Below are 23,474 nucleotides of genomic sequence, written 5' to 3' on the forward strand. Positions count from 1 at the left end.
AGAGAAGTGTAGGGAACAGACTCTACCCCTTTACCTTACTTTCCTTGATCTCACTCAGGCATTCGACACCGTCAGCAGAGCAGGGCTCCACAAGATTTTGGGAAAAATTGCTTGTCCACCAAAGCTCCTCAGCCTGATCTGCTCCTTCCATGACAACAGGCACTGCACTGTACAGTTTGATGTCTGCGTTTCCGACGGTATCAGAGTGAAGAACAGAGTGAAACAGGGTTGTGTTCTAACCCCCACTCTGTTTGGCAGCTTCTTCCCCATGATCCTGACCTTTGCCTTCCCTGCAGATATGGAAGGAGTCTACTTGCACACTAGGTCAGACAGCAAGCTCTACAATCTATCCAGGTTGAAAGCCAAGACAAAAACACATCACATCCTGACCAGAGAGCTCCTCTATGCTGATGCTGTGCTAGTCACTCAAACGGAAACTCAGCTACAAAGACTCATGGACTGTCTCTCCCATGCCTGTAACTTGTTCTCCTTGGCTATAAGCATCAGGAAAACTGGTTATGGGACAAGGTGTTGCCTTGCTGCCCCTGATCACACTAAATAACACCCACTGGAAGAGGTTAACAAATTCTGCTACATTGGCCCACGGTGACAGATAAGCTGTCCCTTGATGCAGAGCTCGATATGCACGTAGGGAAAGCAGCTGTCATGTTTGGCCAACCTGCAAAACACACCTGAGTTAACACCAAGCTGACCCTTAGCACCAAGCTGATGGTTTATAAGGCCTGTGTTCTAAACACCTTGCTGTATGGCTGTGAAACATGGGTGACTTACAGCTACCAGGAAAAGAAGCTGAATAATTTCCATCTTCTCTGTCTGAGGTGCATATTGGGTATAACCTGGAAGGACAAAATCACAAATGTGGCAGCCCTCTCAAAGGCAGAGCTCCCAAGTGTGTTGGCAATAATCAAGCAGAGGCGGCTTTGGTGGATCAGACATGTCCACAGGATGGAAGATGGTCGCATTCCCAAGGATCTTCTTTCTGTATGGTGAGGTAGCCAGGGCCAGATAACCATTGGTGTGCCCAAAGCTCTGCAAGCATGACATGAGGGCCCTAAATGTCGCTGATCACATTTGGGAGTCACTGGATGGTGCAAGAGGGAAATGGCAACACATCCAGTGGACTTGGTTATGGGACAAGGTGTTGCCTTGCTGTGTGCACTACTATGATGACCAGTTGCTACAGCAGCTTGGCAACAGGCACCAACATCAAAAACAACAATTCTCAATGTCACTTGGCAGCTTCACAAACAACATTTGTGGCAGAACCTGCATCTTACGGATTGGCATTCGTAGCCGACAAAGGTGAACCAAGAGAAGACACCCCACCTAAATGGGTTGTTTATTGCATGTCCATCATCTATCATAGATGGAAAGATACTAACCAATCCTACATCTCGCTCCCAAACACAGAAAAACATGCCGTGTCCACAAAGGAGCAACATTTATTTATTTATATTCATTCATGGAATGTGGGCATCACTGGCCAGGCCAGCATTTATTGCCCATCCCTAATTGCCCTTGAGAAGGTGGTGAGCTGCCTTGTTGAACCGCTGCAGTCCATGTGGGGTAGGTACACCCACAGTGCTGTTAGGAAGGGAGTTCCAGGATTTTGACCCAGCGACAGTGAAGGAACGGCAATATAGTTCCGAGTCAGGATGGTGTGTGACTTGGAGGGGAACTTGCAGGTGGTGGTGTTCCCATGTATTTGCTGCCCTTGTCCTTCGAGGTGATGGAGGTCGTGGGTTTGGAAGGTGCTGTCTAAGGAGCCATGGTGCATTGCTGCAGTGCATCTTGTAGATGGTACACACTGCTGCCACTGTGCGTCAGTGGTGGATGCGGTGCCAATCAAGCGGGCTGCTTTGTCCTGGATGGTGTCGAGCTTCCTGAGTGTTGTTGGAGCTGCACCCATCCAGGCAAGTGGAGAGTATTCCATCACACTCCTGACTTGTGCCTTGTATTTGGTGGACAGGCTTTCGGGAGTCAGGAGGTGAGTTACTCGCTGCAGAATTCCTAACCACTGACCTGCTCTTGTAGCCACAGCTTTTATATGGTTCAGTTTCTGGTCAATGGTAGCCCCTCGGATGTCGATACTGAGAGATTCAGCAAAGGTAATGCCATTGAATGCCAAGGGGAGACAGTTAGATTTTCTCTTGTTGGAGATGGTCATTGCCTGGCACTTGTATGTCGCAAATGTTACTTGCCACTTATCAGCCCAAGCCTGGATATTGTCCAGGTCTTGCTGCATTTCTACACAGACTTCAGTATCTGAGGAGTCACGAATGGTGCTGTACATTGTGCAATCATCAGCGAACATCCCCACTTCTGACCTTATGATTGAAGGATGGTCATTGATGAAGCAGCTGAAGATGGTTGGGCCTAGGACACTACCCTGAGGTACTCCTGCAGTGATGTCCTGGAGCTCAGATGATTGACCTCCAACGACCACAACCATCTTCCTTTGCACTATATGTGACTGTAACCAGCAGAGAGTTTTCCCCCTGATTCCCATTGACTCCAGTTTTACTAGGGCTCCTTGATGCCATACTCGGTCAAATGCTGCCTTGATGTCAAGGGCAGTCACTCTCACCTCACCTCTTGAGTTCAGCTCTTTTGTCCATGTTTGAACCAAGGCTGTAATGAGGTCAGGAGCTGAGTGGCCCTGGCAGAACCCAAACTGAGTGTCACTGAGCAGGTTGTTGCTAAGCAAGTGCTGCTTGATGGCACTGTTGATGACACCTTCCATCACTTTACTGATGATTGAGGGTAGACCGATGGGGTGGTAATTGGCCGGGTTGGACTTGTCCTGCTTTTTGTGTACAGGACATACCTGGGCAATTTTCCACATTGCAGGGTAGATGCCAGTGTTGTAGCTGCACTGGAACAGCTTGGCTAGGGGCACGGCAAGTTCTGGAGCACAGGTCTTCAGTACTATTGCCGGAATATTGTCAGGCCCCATAGCTTTTGCAGTATCCAGTGCCTTCAGTCGTTTCTTGATATCACGTGGAGTGAATCGAATTGGTTGAAGTTTGGCATCTGTGATGCTGGGGACTTCAGGAGGAGGCCGAGATGGATCATCAACTTGGCACTTCTGGCTGAAGATTGTTGCAAATGCTTCAGCCTTATCTTTCACACTGATGTGCTGGGCTCCCCCATCATTGAGGATGGGGATATTTGTGGAGCCACCTCCTCCAGTTAGTTGTTTAATTGTCCACCACCATTCACGGCTGGAAGTGGAAGGACTGTGGAGTTGCTAGATCTGTTTGAAACCTATCCCATTCAGCACAGTGATAGTGCCACACAACACAATGGATGGTATCCTCAATGTGAAGACGGGATTTCATCTCCACAAGGACTGTGTGGTGGTCACTCCTACCAATACTGTCATGGACAGATGCATCTTTTTTTTAGAGATACAGCACTGAAACAGGCCCTTCGGCCCACCGACTCTGTGCTGACCAACAACCACCCATTTATACTTATCCTACATTAACCCCATATTCTCTACCACATCCCCACCATTCTCCTACCACCTTCCTATACGAGGGGCAATTTATAATGGCCAATTTACCGATCAACCTGCAAGTTCTTTTGGCTGTGGGAGGAAACCGGAACACCCGGAGGAAACCCACGCAGACACAGGGAGAAGTTGCAAACTCCACACAGGCAGTACCCAGAATTGAACCCGGGTCACTGGAGCTGTGAGGCTGCGGTGCTAATCACTGCGCCACTGTGCCGCCCATGAGGGGTTTTCCCCTCACCGCCTGCAGCTATGTCCTTTAGGACTTGGCCAGCATGGTCAGTAATTGTGCTAACGATTCCCCCCTATCCACTACCCCATCCCGCCCTCCTGCGGGGGAAAGGGGGAATGAGGGGCGGGGGTAAGGGGGAATTGGGGATTGCGGGGTAAGGGGGAATGAGGGATGAGGGTAAGGAGAAATGGGGGATGGGGGTAAGGAGGAATGAGGGATGGGGCAAGGGGTAATGGGGACAGGGGGTAAGGGGAATGGGAACTGGGAGTAAGGGGGAATGAGGGAGGGGGGTAAAGGGGGAATGAAGGATGGGGGTAAGGGAGAATGAGGGATGGGGGTAAGGGAGAATGGGGGACGGGGGTAAGGGGTAATGGGGAATGGGGGTAAGGGGTAATGGGGGACAGGGGGTAAGGGGGAAACTGGAGAATGAGGGGTAATTGGAAAAGAAGGGTTGGAAATATCCTGGTGAAGGAAGGAACCAGCTTTGTCCAGTGGTCGGGAATGTGGTGGAATTCCATTCCCATTCTCGGCTACAGTGTGTGTAAGAACACAGCCTGGTGCTGTTTTACTGCACTCTCTCACTGCCTCACAAACACCACCAAGCTAACACAAAGCAGCTCGCTACAGGCTCGCTACAACTCCCAGTGGCCCAATCTAACTTTTATATTTTGAACTAATGATCTAAAAGATTCATTCAGCCCCAGTGAACTCCCTGACATTTCTCTAATTCTCCCAGGGACAGGGGTCCATGTTAAAGGCAGTCACTGGCTTCTGGCACTCGGAGGGTTAATTACACACACATCTTTGGGAATTTGACCCCCCCCTCCTCCGTGCTGACTCTAAAGGTTGAGAACATGTAGAATTCCACAAAGCGATGCCGGCACAGCTCAAACATTGAAAGATTCCCATTGTTCCCCCCAGAACACAACAACACTTTCAGACGTCAATCCCAAACATCTGAGCCAACCTACAGGTCAGTCCCCTTGGCAGCCGGGAGACCTTTCCCCCCCTTCAGTCAGATACTGTCAGCTGAAGCCAGAGAAATTAAAGTAATGATGAAGAGGTTTACTGTGCAGAGCTGGTATTAGGAAGGCATTAGAATTGGCTAAAGGTTGAGGTCACTGAAATACAGAGCAGTGAGAGTAATGTGTGTGTGGGTGCACCACTCTGAAAAAAAACTCAACCCTTGACCCCGCAGTCTTTGCAGACGACTGTCCCATTGCCAACCTCCCTTTCCTCTGCACAATCCTTGAATGTGTTGTCGCCTCCCAAATCCATTCCCGTCTTTCCCGGAACTCCATGTTTGAATCCTTGCAGTCAGGTTTCCGTCCCTGCCACCGTACCGGAACAACTCTTATCCAAGTCACAAATGACATCCTACGTGACTGTGACAAGGGTAAACTTTCCCTCCCCGTCCTCCTCGACCTATCTGCACCCTTTGACAGGGTTGACCACACCATCCTCCTCCAATGCCTCTCCACTGTCGTCCAGCTGGGTGGGACTGCTCTCACCTGGGGTTCCATTCTGATCTAACCGTAGTCAGAGAATCACCTGCAATGGCTTCTCTTCCTGCTCCCGCACCGTTACCTCTCGTGTCCCCCATTGATCTAGATTGGAGAAGCTGGGACTGTTCTCCCTGGAGAAGAGAAGATTAAGAGGAGATTTGATGGAGCTCATGGGGGTTCTGGACAGAGCAGATAGAGAGAAACTGTTCCCATTGGCTGAAGGGTTGAGAACCAGAGGGAATTGATTTAAGGTGATTACAAAAGGGGCAATGGTGACATGGGGGAAAACATTTTCACACAGTGAGTGGTTAGAATCTGGAATTTTTAAAAATCTTTCATGAGATGTGGGTGTTGCTGGCAAGGCCAGCATTTATTGCCCATCCCGAATTGCCCTTGACAACTGAATTTCAGAGGGCATGTAAGAGTTAACCACATTGCTGTGGGTCTGGAGTCACATGTAGGCCAGACCAGGTAAGGACAGCAGATTTCCTTCCCTAAAGGACATTCGTGAACCAGATGGGTTTTTACAACAATCGATGATAGTTTCATGGTCACCGTTACTGAGACTAGCTTTCAATTCCAGATTTTTTTGAAAAAATAATGATTTGGATTTATCAATGAAGTGAATTTACATTCCACGAGCTGCCATGGTGGGATTTGAACCTGCGATAGCAGGGCATTAGCCTGGGCCTCTGGATTACTCATTCAGTGACATTACCACGACGCCCCGCAGTGCACAGCCTGCCAATGCGGTGGAAGCAGGTTCAATCGGGGCCTTCAAAAGGGAACTGGGTAATTATCTGAAGAGTAAAAATTTGCAGGGCTGCGGGGAAAAGGCGGGGGAGTGGGACTAGCTGAGTTGCTCTTGCAGAGAGCTAGCACAGACATGACGGGCCGAATGGCCTCCTCCTGTGCTATAACCATGGTGTGTTTCATGACTTTGGGACATGTCGAGTGCTACAGCCAATGAAGAACCGTTTGTCGAAGTACTCCCTGTTGTAAGTTAGGAAACGCAGTATTGATGGCTTTATTCCCACCCACATCTGGACGGGTCCATCTTCACATCTGGCTGGTTCCTCTCGGTCATGTCATGGCCCGTAATCACCACTTTAAATGTCTCAGAACAGCAGCTTCAGATGGCGGAGCTCGTGGTAGAGAAGGCCAAGTTACTGGGGTAGATTTTTGACTTTAACACCAGGGCTTGAAAGATTCCCTGGGGGGATCCGAGAGAGGACGGAATGTCTTGTGAGGGGAATCATCTTCCCCACTACAGGCCCTGACTGGTTTTCCTTTGGTTTAAGTAACCGGGAGGGGAACAGGGCCGATTCTGAGACCCTCCCAGTGGGAATACCCTGTGTGCTCCACACAGGAGATGCTCAATGACTCATTATAAAGACGTAAAGTTAACACTCTGTCTTTGACAGCTCAATCATCGAGGCAGTCTCTCACCATCGCTGTGTCAATAGATACTGTGGTAATCCGAATGTCTCAATGAGACAAGACAACGGGTAGGCAAAGTTCTGCGGTCATGGTCTAGATACTTGGCACTAGAACATTTCAGTCACCTGGCTTTTCAAGGAAGGACCTCTTCAAACTTATATATTGACGTCCCATCCTTAGATGACAAGGAGAATGATGTCTATATCAATGATTTGCATTGAATGTAGAGGGGGGAGGGTTTTGTGACTGGAAGACTGTTTCCAGAGGGGTTCTGCAGGGCTCAGTACCAGGTCCCTTGCTTTTTGTGGTATATATCAATGATTTGGATCGAATGTAGGGGGTATGATGAAGAAGTTTTCAGATGGTACAAACATTGTCCATGTAGTTGATAATGGAAATAGCTGCAGATGGCAGGAAGATATCAATGGACTGGTCAGGTGACAGAACAGTGGCAAAGAAAGTTCAAACTGGAGAAATGTGAGGTAATGTATTTGGGGGAGGCTAACAAGGCAAGAGAATACACAATAAATAGTCGGATACTGAGAAGTGTAGAGGAACAGGGTCTCAGCGTGCATGTCCACAGATCCCTGAATGTGGTTAGACAGGTAGATAAGGTGATCAAGAAGGCTTACCAGATACTTGCTTTTATTAGCCGAGGCATAGAATATAAGAGGTGGGGGGTTATGCTGGAACTGTATAAAACACTGGTCGGCCACAGCTGGACTGTGTGCAGTTCTGGTCGCCGCAATATTTGAAAGATGTGATTGCACTGGAGAGGGTACAGAGGAGATTTGCAAGGATGTTGCCTGGACTGGAGAATTTTATGAGGAAAGATGTGTTCTTGTTAATAAAAACATCAAGGGTTACGGAGATATTGCAGGAAAATGGTGTTGATGTAGAAGATCAGCCATGATCTGAATGAATGGCAGAGCAGGCTCGAAGGGCCGAATGGCCTGCTCCTACTTCTTGTGTTCTTGATATGATGAGCGAGGGTTGTTTTCTTTGGAACAGAGGACGCTTAGGGGAGGCCTAACTGAAATGTATAAAATTATGAAGGGCTCAGATAGAGTGGATTGGAAGGCCATATTCCCCTTGGTTGAGGGATCCACAACCATGGTGCATAAATTTAGGGTAAGAGGTAGGAGGTTTAGAGGTGATCTGAGGGGAAATTTTTTCTCCCAGTGGGTGGTGAGAATCTGGAACTCGCTGCCTCAAAGGGTGGTTGAGGCAAAAAATCCTCATAATATTTAAAAGGTACTTTGATAGGCATTTGAAGTACTGGAACCTACAAGGAGACAGACCAAGAGCTGGAAAGTGGGATTAGGCTGGATTGTCGACCAGCTACTTGTCGACCAGCGTGGTCATGATGGGCAGAATGGCCTCGTTCTGTGTTGTAAATTATTCTATATTTTTATCTTTCTACGTGATGACTGTTTCCCTGTTTGGATGGCCGATTACACTCTGAGCACCATTCGTGACTCCTCAGATACTGAAGCAGTCCGTGTAAAAATGCAGCAAGACCTGGACAATATCCAGGTTTGGGCTGATAAGTGGCAAGTAACATTCGCGCCACACAAGTGCCAGGCAATGACCATCTCCAACAAGGGAGAATCTAACCATCTCCCCTTGACATTCAACAGCATTACCATCGCTGAATCCCCCTACTATCAACATCCTAGTGGTTACCATTGACCAGAAACTGAACTGGAGTAGCCATATAAATACCGTGGCGACAAGAGCAGGTCAGAGACTAGGAATCCTGAGGTGAGTAACTCACCTCCTGACTCCCCAAAGCCTGTCCACCATCTACAAGGCACAAGTCAGGAGTGTGATGGAATACCCTCCACTTGCCTGGATGGGTGCAGCTCCAACAACACTCAAGAAGCTCGACACCATCCAGGACAAAGCAGCCTGCTTGATTGGCACCCCATCTACAAACATTCACTCCCTCCACCACCGACGCACAGTGGCAGCAGTGTGTCCCATCTACAAGATGCACTGCAGCAATGCACCAAGGCTCCTTAGACAGCACCTTCCAAACCCGCGACCTCTACCAACTAGAAGGACAAAGGCAGCAAATACATGGGAACACCACCACCTGCAAGTTCCCCTCCAAGCCACACCCCATCCTGACTTGGATCTATATCGCCGTTCCTTCACTGTCACTGGGTCAAAATCCTGGAACTCCCTTCCTAACAGCACTGTGGGTGTACCTACCCCACATGGACTGCAGCGGTTCAAGAAGGCAGCTCACCATCACCTTCTCAAGGGCAGTTAGGGATGGGCAATAAATGCTGCCCGAGCCAGTGACGCCCACAACCCAAGAATGAATTTTAAAAAAAGGTGACACGGTAGTGTTTAGCTATTAACTTCGGAAGGAGTGCCAGCCAACAGTGCAGGCCGCTGGCACAAACATCCGTGTCACGTGTAAGAGAACACTTCAGATCGGGGGAGACACGGGTGTCTTATTGAGGATACAGCCCCGTGCTCTGTGTTTTTTGAGTGTCTGGAGGGAACAATGATAACTGTGAGCATTTTGATAACAGCTTTATGTAATAAAACATCCACAGATGTGTCTCAGGAGTGATATCAAACAGGATTTAACAAGAGGGGTCCAAATACTTGGCCAAAGAGGTAGCTTGTAAGGAGGATAGAGAGATAGAGAGGCGGAGAGGGTCAGGGAGGGAATTCCAGAGCTCGGGGCCCCGGGCAGCTGAAGGCACGGCCGCCAATGATGGAGCGATTAAAATAAGGGATGTTCAAGAGGCCGGAATTAGAGCAGCGCAGAGATCTCAGAGGGTTGTGGGGCTGGAGGAGATTACAGAGACAGGGAGGGGGCGAGGACGGGGAGGAGATTACAGAGACAGGGAGGGGGCGAGGACGGGGAGGAGATTACAGAGACAGGGAGGGGGCGAGGACGGGGAGGAGATTACAGAGATAGGGAGGGGGCGAGGACGGGGAAGAGATTACAGAGATAGGGAGGGGGCGAGGACGGGGAGGAGATTACAGAGACAGGGAGGGGGTGAGGACGGGGAGGAGATTACAGAGATAGGGAGGGGGCGAGGACGGGGAGGAGATTACAGAGACAGGGAGGGGTGAGGACATGGAGGAGATTACAGAGATAGGGAGGGGGTGAGGACATGGAGGAGATTACAGAGATAGGGAGGGGGCGAGGACGGGGAGGAGATTACAGAGACAGGGAGGGGGCGAGGACGGGGAGGAGATTACAGAGATAGGGAGGGGGCGAGGACGGGGAGGAGATTACAGAGACAGGGAGGGGGTGAGGACGGGGAGGAGATTACAGAGATAGGGAGGGGGCGAGGACGGGGAGGAGATTACAGAGATAGGGAGGGGGTGAGGACATGGAGGAGATTACAGAGATAGGGAGGGGGTGAGGACATGGAGGAGATTACAGAGATAGGGAGGGGTGAGGACATGGAGGAGATTACAGAGATAGGGAGGGGTGAGGACACGGAGGAGATTACAGAGATAGGGAGGGGTGAGGACATGGAGGAGATTACAGAGATAGGGAGGGGTGAGGATGGACATCAGTAAGGCGTTTGATAAGGTAGGCTGATGGAGAAAGTGAAGTCGCATGGGGTCCAGGGTGTACTAGCTAGATGGATAAAGAACTGGCTGGGCAACAGGAGACAGAGAGTAGTAGTGGAAGGGAGTTTCTCAAAATGGAGACGTGTGACCAGTGGTGTTCCACAGGGAACCGTGCTGGGACAACTGTTGTTTGTGATATACATAAATGATTTGGAGGAAAGTATAGGTGGTCTGATTAGCAAGTTAGCAGACGACACTAAGATTGGTGGAGTAGCAGATAGTGAAGGGGACTGTCAGAGAATACAGCAGAATATAGATAGATTGGAGAGTTGGGCAGAGAAATGGCAGATGGAGTTCAATCAGGGCAAATGCGAGATGATGCATTTTGGAAGATCCAATTCAAGAGTGAACTATACAGTAAATGGAAAAGTCCTGGGGAAAATTGATGTACAGAGAGATTTGGGTGTTCAGGTCCATTGTTCCCTGAAGGTGGCAACGCAGGTCAATAGAGTGGTCAAGAAGGCATACGGCATGCTTTCCTTCATCGGACGGGGTATTGAGTACAAGAGTTGGCAGGTCATGTTACAGTTGTATAGGACTTTGGTTCGGCCACATTTGGAATACTGCGTGCAGTTCTGGTCGCCACATTACCAAAAGGATGTGGATGCTTTGGAGAGGGTGCAGAGGAGGTTCACCAGGATGTTGCCTGGTATGGAGGGCTCTGGCTATGAAGAGAGGTTGAGTAGATTAGGATTATTTTCATTAGAAAGACGGAGGTTGAGGGGGGACCTGATTGAGGTGTACAAAATCATGAGAGGTCTAGACAGGGTGGATAGCAAGAAGCTTTTTCCCAGAGTGGGGGATTCAAATACTAAGGGTCACGAGTTTAAAGTGAGAGGGGAAAAGTTTAGGGGGGATATGCGTGGAAAGTTCTTTACGCAGAGGGTGGTGGGTGCCTGGAATGCGTTGCCAGCGGAGGTGGTAGACGCGGGCACGATAGCGTCTTTTAAGATGTATCTAGACAGATACATGAATGGGCAGGAAGTAAAGAGATACAGACCCTTAGAAAATAGGCGACATGTTTAGCTAGAGGATCTGGATCGGCGCAGGCTTGGAGGGCCGAAGGGCCTGTTCCTGTGCTGTAATTTTCTTTGTTCTTTTGTTCTTTGACACGGAGGAGATTACAGAGATAGGGAGGGGTGAGGACATGGAGGAAATTACAGAGATAGGGAGGGGGCGAGGACGGGGAGGAGATTTGAAAACAAGAATGAGAATTTTAAGATCGACACATTGCGCAACTGGAAGCCAATGTAGGTCAGTGAGTACAGGGGGTGATAGGGGAACGTAACTTGGTGTGTGTTAATGTAGGTCAGTGAGTACAGGGGGTGATAGGGGAACGTAACTTGGTGTGTGTTAATGTAGATCAGTGAGTACAGGGGGTGATAGGGGAACGTAACTTGGTGTGTGTTAATGTAGGTCAGTGAGTACAGGGGGTGATAGGGGAACGTAACTTGATGTGTGTTAATGTAGGTCAGTGAGTACAGGGGGTGATAGGGGAACAGGACTTGGTGTGTGTTAATGTAGGTCAGTGAGTACAGGGGGTGATAGAGGAACGGGACTTGGTGTGTGTTAATGTAGGTCAGTGAGTACAGGGGGTGATAGGGGAACAGGACTTGGTGTGTGTTAATGTAGGTCAGTGAGTACAGGGGGTGATAGAGGAACGGGACTTGGTGTGTGTTAATGTAGGTCAGTGAGTACAGGGGGTGATAGGGGAACGAGACTTGGTGTGTGTTAATGTAGGTCAGTGAGTACAGGGGGTGATAGGGGAACGTAACTTGGTGTGTGTTAATGTAGATCAGTGAGTACAGGGGGTGATAGGGGAACGTAACTTGGTGTGTGTTAATGTAGGTCAGTGAGTACAGGGGGTGATAGGGGAACGGGACTTGGTGTGTGTTAATGTAAGTCAGTGAGTACAGGGGTGAGAGGGGAATGGGACTTGGTGTGTGATAATGTAAGTCAGTGAGTACAGGGGTGATAGGGGAACGGGACTTGGTGTGTGTTAATGTAGGTCAGTGAGTACAGGGGTGATAGAGGAACGGGACTTGGTGTGTGTTAATGTAAGTCAGTGAGTACAGGGGTGAGAGGGGAATGGGACTTGGTGTGTGATAATGTAAGTCAGTGAGTACAGGGGTGATAGGGGAACGGGACTTGGTGTGTGTTAATGTAGGTCAGTGAGTACAGGGGTGATAGAGGAACGGGACTTGGTGTGTGTTAATGTAGATCAGTGAGTACAGGGGGTGATAGAGGACCGGGACTTGGTGTGTGTTAATGTAGGTCAGTGAGTACAGGGGGTGATAGGGGAACGGGACTTGGTGTGTGTTCATGTAGGTCAGTGAGTACAGGGGCTGATAGAGGAACGGGACTTGGTGTGTGTTAATGTAGGTCAGTGAGTACAGGGGTGATAGAGGAACGGGACTTGGTGTGTGTGAATGTAGATCAGTGAGTACAGGGGGTGATAGAGGAACGGGACTTGGTGTGTGTTAATGTAGGTCAGTGAGTACAGGGGTGATAGAGGAACGGGACTTGGTGTGTGTTAATGTAGGTCAGTGAGTACAGGGGGTGATAGAGGAACGGGACTTGGTGTGTGTTAATGTAGGTCAGTGAGTACAGGGGTGATAGAGGAACGGGACTTGGTGTGTGTGAATGTAGATCAGTGAGTACAGGGGGTGATAGAGGAACGGGACTTGGTGTGTGTTAATGTAGGTCAGTGAGTACAGGGGGTGATAGGGGAACGGGACTTGGTGTGTGTTAATGTAGGTCAGTGAGTACAGGGGTGATAGAGGAACGGGACTTGGTGTGTGTTAATGTAGATCAGTGAGTACAGGGGTGATAGAGGAACGGGACTTGGTGTGTGTTAATGTAGGTCAGTGAGTACAGGGGGTGATAGGGGAACGGGACTTGGTGTGTGTTAATGTAAGTCAGTGAGTACAGGGGGTGATAGAGGAACGGGACTTGGTGTGTGTTAATGTAAGTCAGTGAGTACAGGGGTGATAGGGGAACGGGACTTGGTGTGTGTTAATGTAGGTCAGTGAGTACAGGGGTGATAGGGGAACGGGACTTGGTGTGTGTTCATGTAGGTCAGTGAGTACAGGGGGTGATCGGGGAACAGGACTTGGGGTGTGTTAATGTAGGTCAGTGAGTACAGGGGGTGATCGGGGAACAGGACTTGGGGTGTGTTAATGTAGGTCAGTGAGTACAGGGGTGATAGAGGAACGGGACTTGGTGTGTGTTAATGTAGGTCAGTGAGTACAGGGGGTGATAGGGGAACAGGACTTGGTGTGTGTTAATGTAGGTCAGTGAGTACAGGGGTGATAGGGGAACGGGACTTGGTGTGTGTTAATGTAGGTCAGTGAGTACAGGGGTGATAGGGGAACGGGACTTGGTGTGTGTTAATGTAGGTCAGTGAGTACAGGGGGTGATAGGGGAACGGGACTTGGTGTGTGTTAATGTAGGTCAGTGAGTACAGGGGGTGATAGGGGAATGGGACTTGGTGTGTGTTCATGTAGGTCAGTGAGTACAGGGGCTGATAGAGGAACGGGACTTGGTGTGTGTTAATGTAGGTCAGTGAGTACAGGGGTGATAGGGGAACGGGACTTGGTGTGTGTTAATGTAGGTCAGTGAGTACAGGGGTGATAGAGGAACGGGACTTGGTGTGTGTTAATGTAGATCAGTGAGTACAGGGGTGATAGAGGAACGGGACTTGGTCTGTGTTAATGTAGATCAGTGAGTACAGGGGGTGATAGGGGAACGGGACTTGGTGTGTGTTAATGTAGGTCAGTGAGTACAGGGGGTGATAGGGGAATGGGACTTGGTGTGTGTTAATGTAGGTCAGTGAGTACAGGGGCTGATAGGGGAACGGGACTTGGTGTGTGTTAATGTAGGTCTGTGAATACAGGGATGATAGGGGAACGGGACTTGGTGTGTGTTAATGTAGGTCAGTGAGTACAGGGGGTGATAGGGGAACGGGACTTGGTCTGTGTTAATGTAGGTCAGTGAGTACAGGGGGTGATAGGGGAACGGGACTTGGTGTGTGTTAATGTAGGTCAGTGAGTACAGGGGGTGATAGGGGAATGGGACTTGGTGTGTGTTAATGTAGGTCAGTGAGTACAGGGGCTGATAGGGGAACGGGACTTGGTGTGTGTTAATGTAGGTCTGTGAATACAGGGATGATAGGGGAACGGGACTTGGTGTGTGTTAATGTAGGTCAGTGAGTACAGGGGGTGATAGCGGAATGGGACTTGGTGTGTGTTAATGTAGGTCAGTGAGTACAGGGGCTGATAGAGGAACGGGACTTGGTGTGTGTTAATGTAGATCAGTGAGTACAGGGGTGATAGAGGAACGGGACTTGATGTGTGTTAATGTAGGTCAGTGAGCACAGTGGGTGATAGGGGAAAGGGACTTGGTGTGTGTTCATGTAGGTCAGTGAGTACAGGGGTGATAGAGGAACGGGACTTGATGTGTGTTAATGTAGGTCAGTGAGTACAGGGGTGATAGGGGAACGGGACTTATTGTGTGTTAATGTAGGTCAGTGAGTACTGGGGTGATAAGGGAACAGGACTTGGTGTGTGTTAATGTAGGTCAGTGAGTACAGGGGTGATAGGGTAACGGGACTTGGTGTGTGTTAATGTAGGTCAGTGAGTACAGGGGTGATAGGGTAACGGGACTTGGTGTGTGTTAATGTAGGTCAGTGAGTACAGGGGGTGATAGGGGAATGGGACATGGTGTGTGTTAATGTAGGTCAGTGAGTACAGGGGGTGATAGGGGAATGGGACTTGGTGTGTGTTAATGTAGGTCAGTGAGTACAGGGGTGACAGAGGAACGGGACTTGGTGTGTGTTAATGTAGGTCAGTGAGTACAGGGGTGATAGGGTAACGGGACTTGGTGTGTGTTAATGTAGGTCAGTGAGTACAGGGGGTGATAGCGGAATGGGACTTGGTGTGTGTTAATGTAGGTCAGTGAGTACAGGGGGTGATAGCGGAATGGGACTTGGTGTGTGTTAATGTAGGTCAGTGAGTACAGGGGTGACAGAGGAACGGGACTTGGTGTGTGTTAATGTAGGTCAGTGAGTACAGGGGGTGATAGGGGAATGGGACATGGTGTGTGTTAATGTAGGTCAGTGAGTACAGGGGGTGATAGGGGAATGGGACATGGTGTGTGTTAATGTAGGTCAGTGAGTACAGGGGGTGATAGGGGAATGGGACTTGGTGTGTGTTAATGTAGGTCAGTGAGTACAGGGGTGATAGGGGAACGGGACTTGGTGTGTGTTAATGTAGGTCAGTGAGTACAGGGGGTGATAGGGGAATGGGACTTGGTGTGTGTTAATGTAGGTCAGTGAGTACAGGGGGTGATAGGGGAATGGGACATGGTGTGTGTTAATGTAGGTCAGTGAGTACAGGGGTGATAGGGGAATGGGACTTGGTGTGTGTTAATGTAGGTCAGTGAGTACAGGGGGTGATAGGGGAATGGGACTTGGTGTGTGTTAATGTAGGTCAGTGAGTACAGGGGTGATAGTGGAAGGGGAGTTGGTGTCCCACTGACCCCTCCCCCCACTACACTCCCTCCGACTCCTCCCATCCCCCCCTCCCACTGCCATCCATCCTGAAAATACATCTTTTTTTAAATTCTTTTGTGAGATGTTGGTGTCACTGGCCAGGCCAGCATTTATTGCCCATCCCTAATTGCCCTTGAAATGAGTGGCTTGCTCGGGCATGGAAGAGTTAACCACATTGCTGTGGGTCTGGAGTCACATGTAGGCCAGACCAGGTAAGGGCAGCAGATTTCCTTCCCTAAAGGACATTAGTGAACCTGATGGGTTTTTACATCAATCGACAATGGTTTCATGGCCATCATTAGACTAGTTTTTAATTCCAGATTTTTTAAAATTAAGTTCAAATTCCACCTACTGCTGTGGTGGGATTCGAACCCATGTCCCCAGAGAAATACCCTGGGTCTCTGGGTTACCAGTCCAGTGATAATACCACTACCCCACCGCCTACCCAATCTCTCCTGCACTTGAAGATTGAGTCGGCAATTTGTTGATTTCCGGAATCCTGTGAAGGAACTTGGAAGCTGCTCCCTATTTTCCAGGAATTGTGGCATTCCCAGAAAGGAATTGTCAGGAGTTGAAGTTGGATTCACTTGGGAAGGCTGTTGCCAGGGTTGTGTTTGGAACTGAGGCTGTACCGTGTTGAAATGCAGCGGTTTGATCAGATCTGGGATGTGAGAGGACTCAGTTCTCTTTCTGAAGAACTTGCCGATAGTTTGCCAGAATTACCGAAAGGAGCCAGATATCAGTTTTGCCTTTTTCTGACATTAGATTGATTGGTTGTGTGAGCTTCAGGCTACTTCGGCATTCTGTTCATTTTTCCTGACTGGTGTTGAGTTCACATCTGTCTGACAGTCTTGAGGCTCGATTGCACAGATGTTTAGAGAAAGCCTCATGAGGAGAAAGAGGGGAAGGGGTAGGGAGGGGAAGGAGGGAGGGGAAGAGGAGGAGAGGGTGAGTGGGGAGAGTCTCCGGTCTGTAGTGTGTCAGCCTCACTGCTCCTCCGAGACTTTCTGTGTGTGATTTGTGTGAAATGTGGAGCCAGTCGGACAGGTAATCTGCCTGGAGCGATGTTTCAGTTGGATTTGGGTTTCGATAAATTAGGGATGAAAGAAATTAAACTGGGAATTGAGTGGAGGGTGAAAAGGACCTGAGGTTTAGGGAGAACTGCCTGGGGGAACTTCCATCCCTCACAATGCATTTAATGTGGGTTTGCCTCCCCTACTGACAGTCTAATTCACAGCTTTGTTACCTCCAGACTCAACTATTCCAACACACTCCTGGCTGCTTTCGCACATTCCACAAACACCTGATCATTCCAAAACTCCGAAATCTCTACCCTCAATCGCAACAAGCCCGTTAACTGACTCGCTGACCTACACTGACTTCAAGATCCACAAGATATGGATTCAAAAACCCTCATCCTTCTGTAAAAATCCCTCCGTGTCCTCAGCCCTCCCTATCTCTGTAATCTCCTCCGTGTCCTCACCCCTCCCTATCTCTGTAATCTCCTCCGTGTCCTCACCCCTCCCTATCTCTGTAATCTCCTCCATGTCCTCACCCCTCCCTATCTCTGTAATCTCCTCCCTGTCCTCACCCCTCCCTATCTCTGTAATCTCCTCCCTGTCCTCACCCCTCCCTATCTCTGTAATCTCCTCCCCGTCCTCACCCCTCCCTATCTCTGTAATCTCCTCCCCGTCCTCACCCCTCCCTATCTCTGTAATCTCCTCCATGTCCTCTCCCCTCCCTATCTCTGTAATCTCCTCCCGTCCTCACCCCTCCCTATCTCTGTAATCTCCTCCCCGTCCTCACCCCTCCCTATCTCTGTAATCTCCTCCCCGTCCTCACCCCTCCCTATCTCTGTAATCTCCTCCATGTCCTCTCCCCTCCCTATCTCTGTAATCTCCTACCCGTCCTCACCCCTCCCTATCTTTTTAATCTCCTCCATGTCCTCACCCCTCCCTATCTCTGTAATCTCCTCCCCGTCCTCACCCCTCCCTATCTTTTTAATCTCCTCCATGTCCTCACCCCTCCCTATCTCTGTAATCTCCTCTTTGAGGAAGTGACAAAGTTGATTGATGAGGGAAGGGCTGTCGATGTCATATACATGGACTTCAGTAAGGCGTTTGATAAGGTTCCCCATGGCAGGCTGATGGAGAAAGTGAAGGCGCTTGGGATCCAAGGTGTACTAGCTAGATGGATAAAGAACTGGCTGGGCAACAGGAGACAGAGAGTAGCAGTAGAAGGGAGTTTCTCAAAATGGAGACGTGTGACCAGTGGTGTTCCACAGGGATCCGTGCTGGGACCACTGTTGTTTGTGATATACATTAATGATTTGGAGGAAAGTATAGGTGGACTGATTAGCAAGTTTGCAGACGACACTAAGATTGGTGGAGTAGCAGATAGTGAAGGGGACTGTCAGAGATTACAGCAGAATATAGATAGATTGGAGAGTTGGGCAGAGAAATGGCAGATGGAGTTCAATCAGGGCAAATGCGAGGTGATGCATTTTGGAAGATCCAATTCAAGAGTGAACTATACAGTAAATGGAAAAGTCCTGGGGAAAATTGATGTCCAGAGAGATTTGGGTGTTCAGGTCCATTGTTCCCTGAAGGTGGCAACGCAGGTAAATAGAGTGGTCAAGAAGGCATACGGCATGCTTTCCTTCATCGGACGGGGCATTGAGTACAAGAGTTGGCAGGTCATGTTACAGTTGTATAGGACTTTGGTTCGGCCACATTTGGAATACTGCGTACAGTTCTGGTCGCCACATTATCAAAAGGATGTGGATGCTTTGGAGAGGGTGCAGAGGAGGTTCACCAGGATGTTGCCTGGTATGGAGGGCGCTAGCTATGAAGAGAGGTTGAGCAGATTAGGATTATTTTCATTAGAAAGACGGAGGTTGAGGGGGGACCTGATTGAGGTGTACAAAATCATGAGAGGTCTAGACAGGGTGGATAGCAAGAAGCTTTTTCCCAGAATGGGGGATTCAATTACTAGAGGACACGAGTTCAAAGTGAAAGGGGAAAAGTTTAGGGGGGATATGCGTGGAAAGTTCTTTACGCAGAGGGTGGTGGGCACCTGGAACGCATTGCCAGCGGAGGTGGTAGATGCGGGCACGATGGAGTCTTTTAAGATGTATCTAGACAGATACATGAATGGGCAGGAAGAAAAGAGATACAGAACCTTAGAAAATAGGCGACATGTTTAGAGAGAGGATCTGGATCGGCGCAGGCTTGGAGGGCCGAAGGGCCTGTTCCTGTGCTGTAATTATCTTTGTTCTTTGTTCTTTGTTCTATCTCTGTAATCTCCTCCCTGTCCTCACACCTCCCTATCTCAGTAATCTCCTCCCTGTCCTCACCCCTCCCTATCTCTGTAATCTCCTCCCTGTCCTCACCCCTCCCTATCTCAGTAATCTCCTCCCTGTCCTCACCCCTCCCTATCTCAGTAATCTCCTCCCTGTCCTCACCCCTCCCTATCTCTGTAATCTCCTCCATGTCCTCACCCCTCCCTATCTCAGTAATCTCCTCCATGTCCTCACCCCTCCCTATCTCTGTAATCTCCTACATGTCCTCACCCCTCCCTATCTCTGTAATCTCCTCCCTGTCCTCACCCCTCCCTATCTCTGTAATCTCCTCCATGTCCTCACCCCTCCCTATCTCTGTAATCTCCTCCATGTCCTCACCCCTCCCTATCTCTGTAATCTCCTCCCTGTCCTCACCCCTCCCTATCTCAGTAATCTCCTCCCTGTCCTCACCCCTCCCTATCTCAGTAATCTCCTCCCTGTCCTCACCCCTCCCTATCTCTGTAATCTCCTCCCTGTCCTCACCCCTCCCTATCTCAGTAATCTCCTCCCTGTCCTCACCCCTCCCTATCTCTGTAATCTCCTCCCCGCCCTCACCCCTCCCTATCTCTGTAATCTCCTCCCCGTCCTCGCCCCTCCCTATCTCTGTAATCTCCTCCCTGTCCTCACCCCTCCCTATCTCAGTAATCTCCTCCCTGTCCTCACCCCTCCCTATCTCTGTAATCTCCTCCCTGTCCTCACCCCTCCCTATCTCTGTAATCTCCTCCCCGTCCTCACCCCTCCCTATCTCTGTAATCTCCTCCCCGTCCTCACCCCCTCCCTATCTCAGCAATCTCCTCCCTGTCCTCACCCCTCCCTATCTCTGTAATCTCCTCCCTGTCCTCACCCCTCCCTATCACTGTAATCACCTCCATGTCCTCACCCCTCCCTATCTCTGTAATCTCCTCCCTGTCCTCACCCCTCCCTATCTCAGTAATCTCCTCCCTGTCCTCACCCCTCCCTATCTCTGTAATCTCCTCCCCGTCCTCACCCCTCCCTATCTCTGTAATCTCCTCCCTGTCCTCACCCCCTCCCTATCTCAGCAATCTCCTCCCTGTCCTCGCCCCTCCCTATCTCTGTAATCTCCTCCCTGTCCTCACCCCTCCCTATCTCAGTAATCTCCTCCCTGTCCTCACCCCTCCCTATCTCTGTAATCTCCTCCCTGTCCTCACCCCTCCCTATCTCTGTAATCTCCTCCCTGTCCTCACCCCTCCCTATCTCAGTAATCTCCTCCCTGTCCTCACCCCTCCCTATCTCTGTAATCTCCTCCCCGTCCTCACCCCTCCCGATCTCTGTAATCTCCATGTCCTCACCCCTCCCTATCTCTGTAATCTCCTCCCTGTCCTCACCCCTCCCTATCTCTGTAATCTCCATGTCCTCACCCCTCCCTATCTCTGTAATCTCCATGTCCTTTCCCCTCCCTATCTCTGTAATCTCCTCCCTGTCCTCACCCCTCCCTATCTCTGTAATCTCCTCCATGTCCTCACCCCTCCCTATCTCTGTAATCTCCATGTCCTTTCCCCTCCCTATCTCTGTAATCTCCTCCATGTCCTCAACCCTCCCTATCTCTGTAATCTCCATGTCCTTTCCCCTCCCTATCTCTGTAATCTCCTCCCTGTCCTCACCCCTCCCTATCTCTGTAATCTCCTCCATGTCCTCACCCCTCCCTATCTCTGTAATCTCCATGTCCTCACCCCTCCCTATCTCTGTAATCTCCATGTCCTTTCCCCTCCCTATCTCTGTAATCTCCTCCCTGTCCTCACCCCTCCCTATCTCTGTAATCTCCTCCATGTCCTTTCCCCTCCCTATCTCTGTAATCTCCTCCATGTCCTCACCCCTCCCTTTCTCTGTAATCTCCTCCCCGTCCTCACCCCTCCCTATCTCTGTCATCTCCTCCCTGTCCTCACCCCTCCCTATCTCTGTCATCTCCTCCCTGTCCTCACCCCTCCCTATCTCTGTAATCTCCTCCCTGTCCTCGCCCCCTCCCTATCTCTGTAATCTCCTCCCCGTCCTCACCCCTCCCTATCTCTGTCATCTCCTCCCTGTCCTCACCCCTCCCTATCTCTGTAATCTCCTCCCCGTCCTCACCCCTCCCTTTCTCTATAATCTCCTCCCCGTCCTCACCCCTCCCTATCTCTGTAATCTCCTCCATGTCCTCACCCCTCCCTATCTCTGTAATCTCCATGTCCTTTCCCCTCCCTATCTCTGTAATCTCCTCCCTGTCCTCACCCCTCCCTATCTCTGTAATCTCCGTGTCCTCTCCCCTCCCTATCGCTGTAATCTCCTCCCCGTCCTCACCCCTCCCTTTCTCTATAATCTCCTCCCCGTCCTCACCCCTCCCTATCTCTGTCATCTCCTCCCTGTCCTCACCCCTCCCTATCTCGGTAATCTCCTCCCCGTCCTCACCCCTCCCTATCTCTGTCATCTCCTCCCTGTCCTCACCCCTCCCTATCTCTGTAATCTCCTCCCCGTCCTCACCCCTCCCTATCTCTGTCATCTCCTCCCTGTCCTCACCCCTCCCTATCTCTGTAATCTCCTCCATGTCCTCACCCCTCCCTATCTCTGTAATCTCCTCCATGTCCTCACCCCTCCCTATCTCTGTAATCTCCTCCATGTCCTCACCCCTCCGTATCTCTGTAATCTCCTCCATGTCCTCACCCCTCCCTATCTCTGTAATCTCCTCCATGTCCTCACCCCTCCGTATCTCTGTAATCTCCTCCATGTCCTCACCCCTCCCTATCTCTGTAATCTCCTCCATGTCCTCACCCCTCCCTATCTCTGTAATCTCCTCCCCGTCCTCACCCCTCCCTTTCTCTGTAATCTCCTCCATGTCCTCACCCCTCCCTATCTCTGTAATCTCCATGTCCTTTCCCCTCCCTATCTCTGTAATCTCCTCCCTGTCCTCACCCCTCCCTATCTCTGTAATCTCCGTGTCATCTCCCCTCCCTATCTCTGTAATCTCCTCCCCGTCCTCACCCCTCCCTTTCTCTATAATCTCCTCCCCGTCCTCACCCCTCCCTATCTCTGTCATCTCCTCCCTGTCCTCACCCCTCCCTATCTCTGTAATCTCCTCCCCGTCCTCACCCCTCCCTATCTCTGTAATCTCCTCCCCGTCCTCACCCCTCCCTATCTCTGTCATCTCCTCCCTGTCCTCACCCCTCCCTATCTCTGTAATCTCCTCCCCGTCCTCACCCCTCCCTATCTCTGTCATCTCCTCCCTGTCCTCACCCCTCCCTATCTCTGTAATCTCCTCCCTGTCCTCACCCCTCCCTATCTCTGTAATCTCCTCCCTGTCATCACCCCTCCCTATCTCTGTAATCTCCTCCCTGTCCTCACCCCTCCCTATCTCTGTAATCTCCTCCCTGTCCTCACCCCTCCCTATCTCTGTAATCTCCTCCATGTCCTCACCCCTCCGTATCTCTGTAATCTCCATGTCCTTTCCCCTCCCTATCTCTGTAATCTCCTCCATGTCCTTTCCCCTCCCTATCTCTGTAATCTCCTCCCCGTCCTCAGGGTCTATTGCTTTATCTTTTACTACAACTATTACCACTCCCTTTGCCTTTTTTCCATGACATCTTTGTCAGTTAATCTCTCTGGCCCTCTGTCCTATCACACACCTTCCCTTTTGTTCTCTTCCTCTCCCCCAACCCCACCCCAGCCCCTCTTTACTTGCTGAAAACCTATTACCTTTCTCAGCATTGCCAGTTCTGGTGAAAGGTCACACATAGCTGTAACGTTAACTCTGCTTCTCTCTCCACTGATGCTGCCAGACCTGCTGAGTATTTCCAGCACTTTCTGCTATTACCTCACCTCACTGAATGCCGGGTGTATTTTCCTGATTGACACTTTGGTCCATGAGGGATGGCTGCAGGTGCCAGAATGAGCAAAGCAGAAACTGGCAGAACCAGGACGGCAGCACCTCGAGTGAAAGAATTTGGGAGCCGACTTCGTCATGCCCGCTGGTGGTATCTTGTTTTGTACCAGCTGCCGTGTTTTGCTGGTTCACGCACTCTGGTCAACAGTTCAGTGCCACTTTGAGTCTGAAAAGCATCTCAGCAGAAAGAGAGGATCCGACACTGCACTGCAGGAAAAATGAATGTGTAAAAATACAAGGAACTCTTTCACCTCTTTTTAAGAGGTTGACAGAGATCTGAGAAAATTCATCAGTTGGTTACAGTGGAACTTGTGGATACTTTTGCAAGCAGCAAAATACCATTGGAAAAACGTCATCACCCAAAACTGCAGGTAATCATTCAATGTAA

Source organism: Heterodontus francisci, unplaced genomic scaffold (assembly GCF_036365525.1).
Source record: "Heterodontus francisci isolate sHetFra1 unplaced genomic scaffold, sHetFra1.hap1 HAP1_SCAFFOLD_894, whole genome shotgun sequence".
In the NCBI taxonomy this organism is placed as follows: Eukaryota; Metazoa; Chordata; class Chondrichthyes; order Heterodontiformes; family Heterodontidae; genus Heterodontus; species Heterodontus francisci.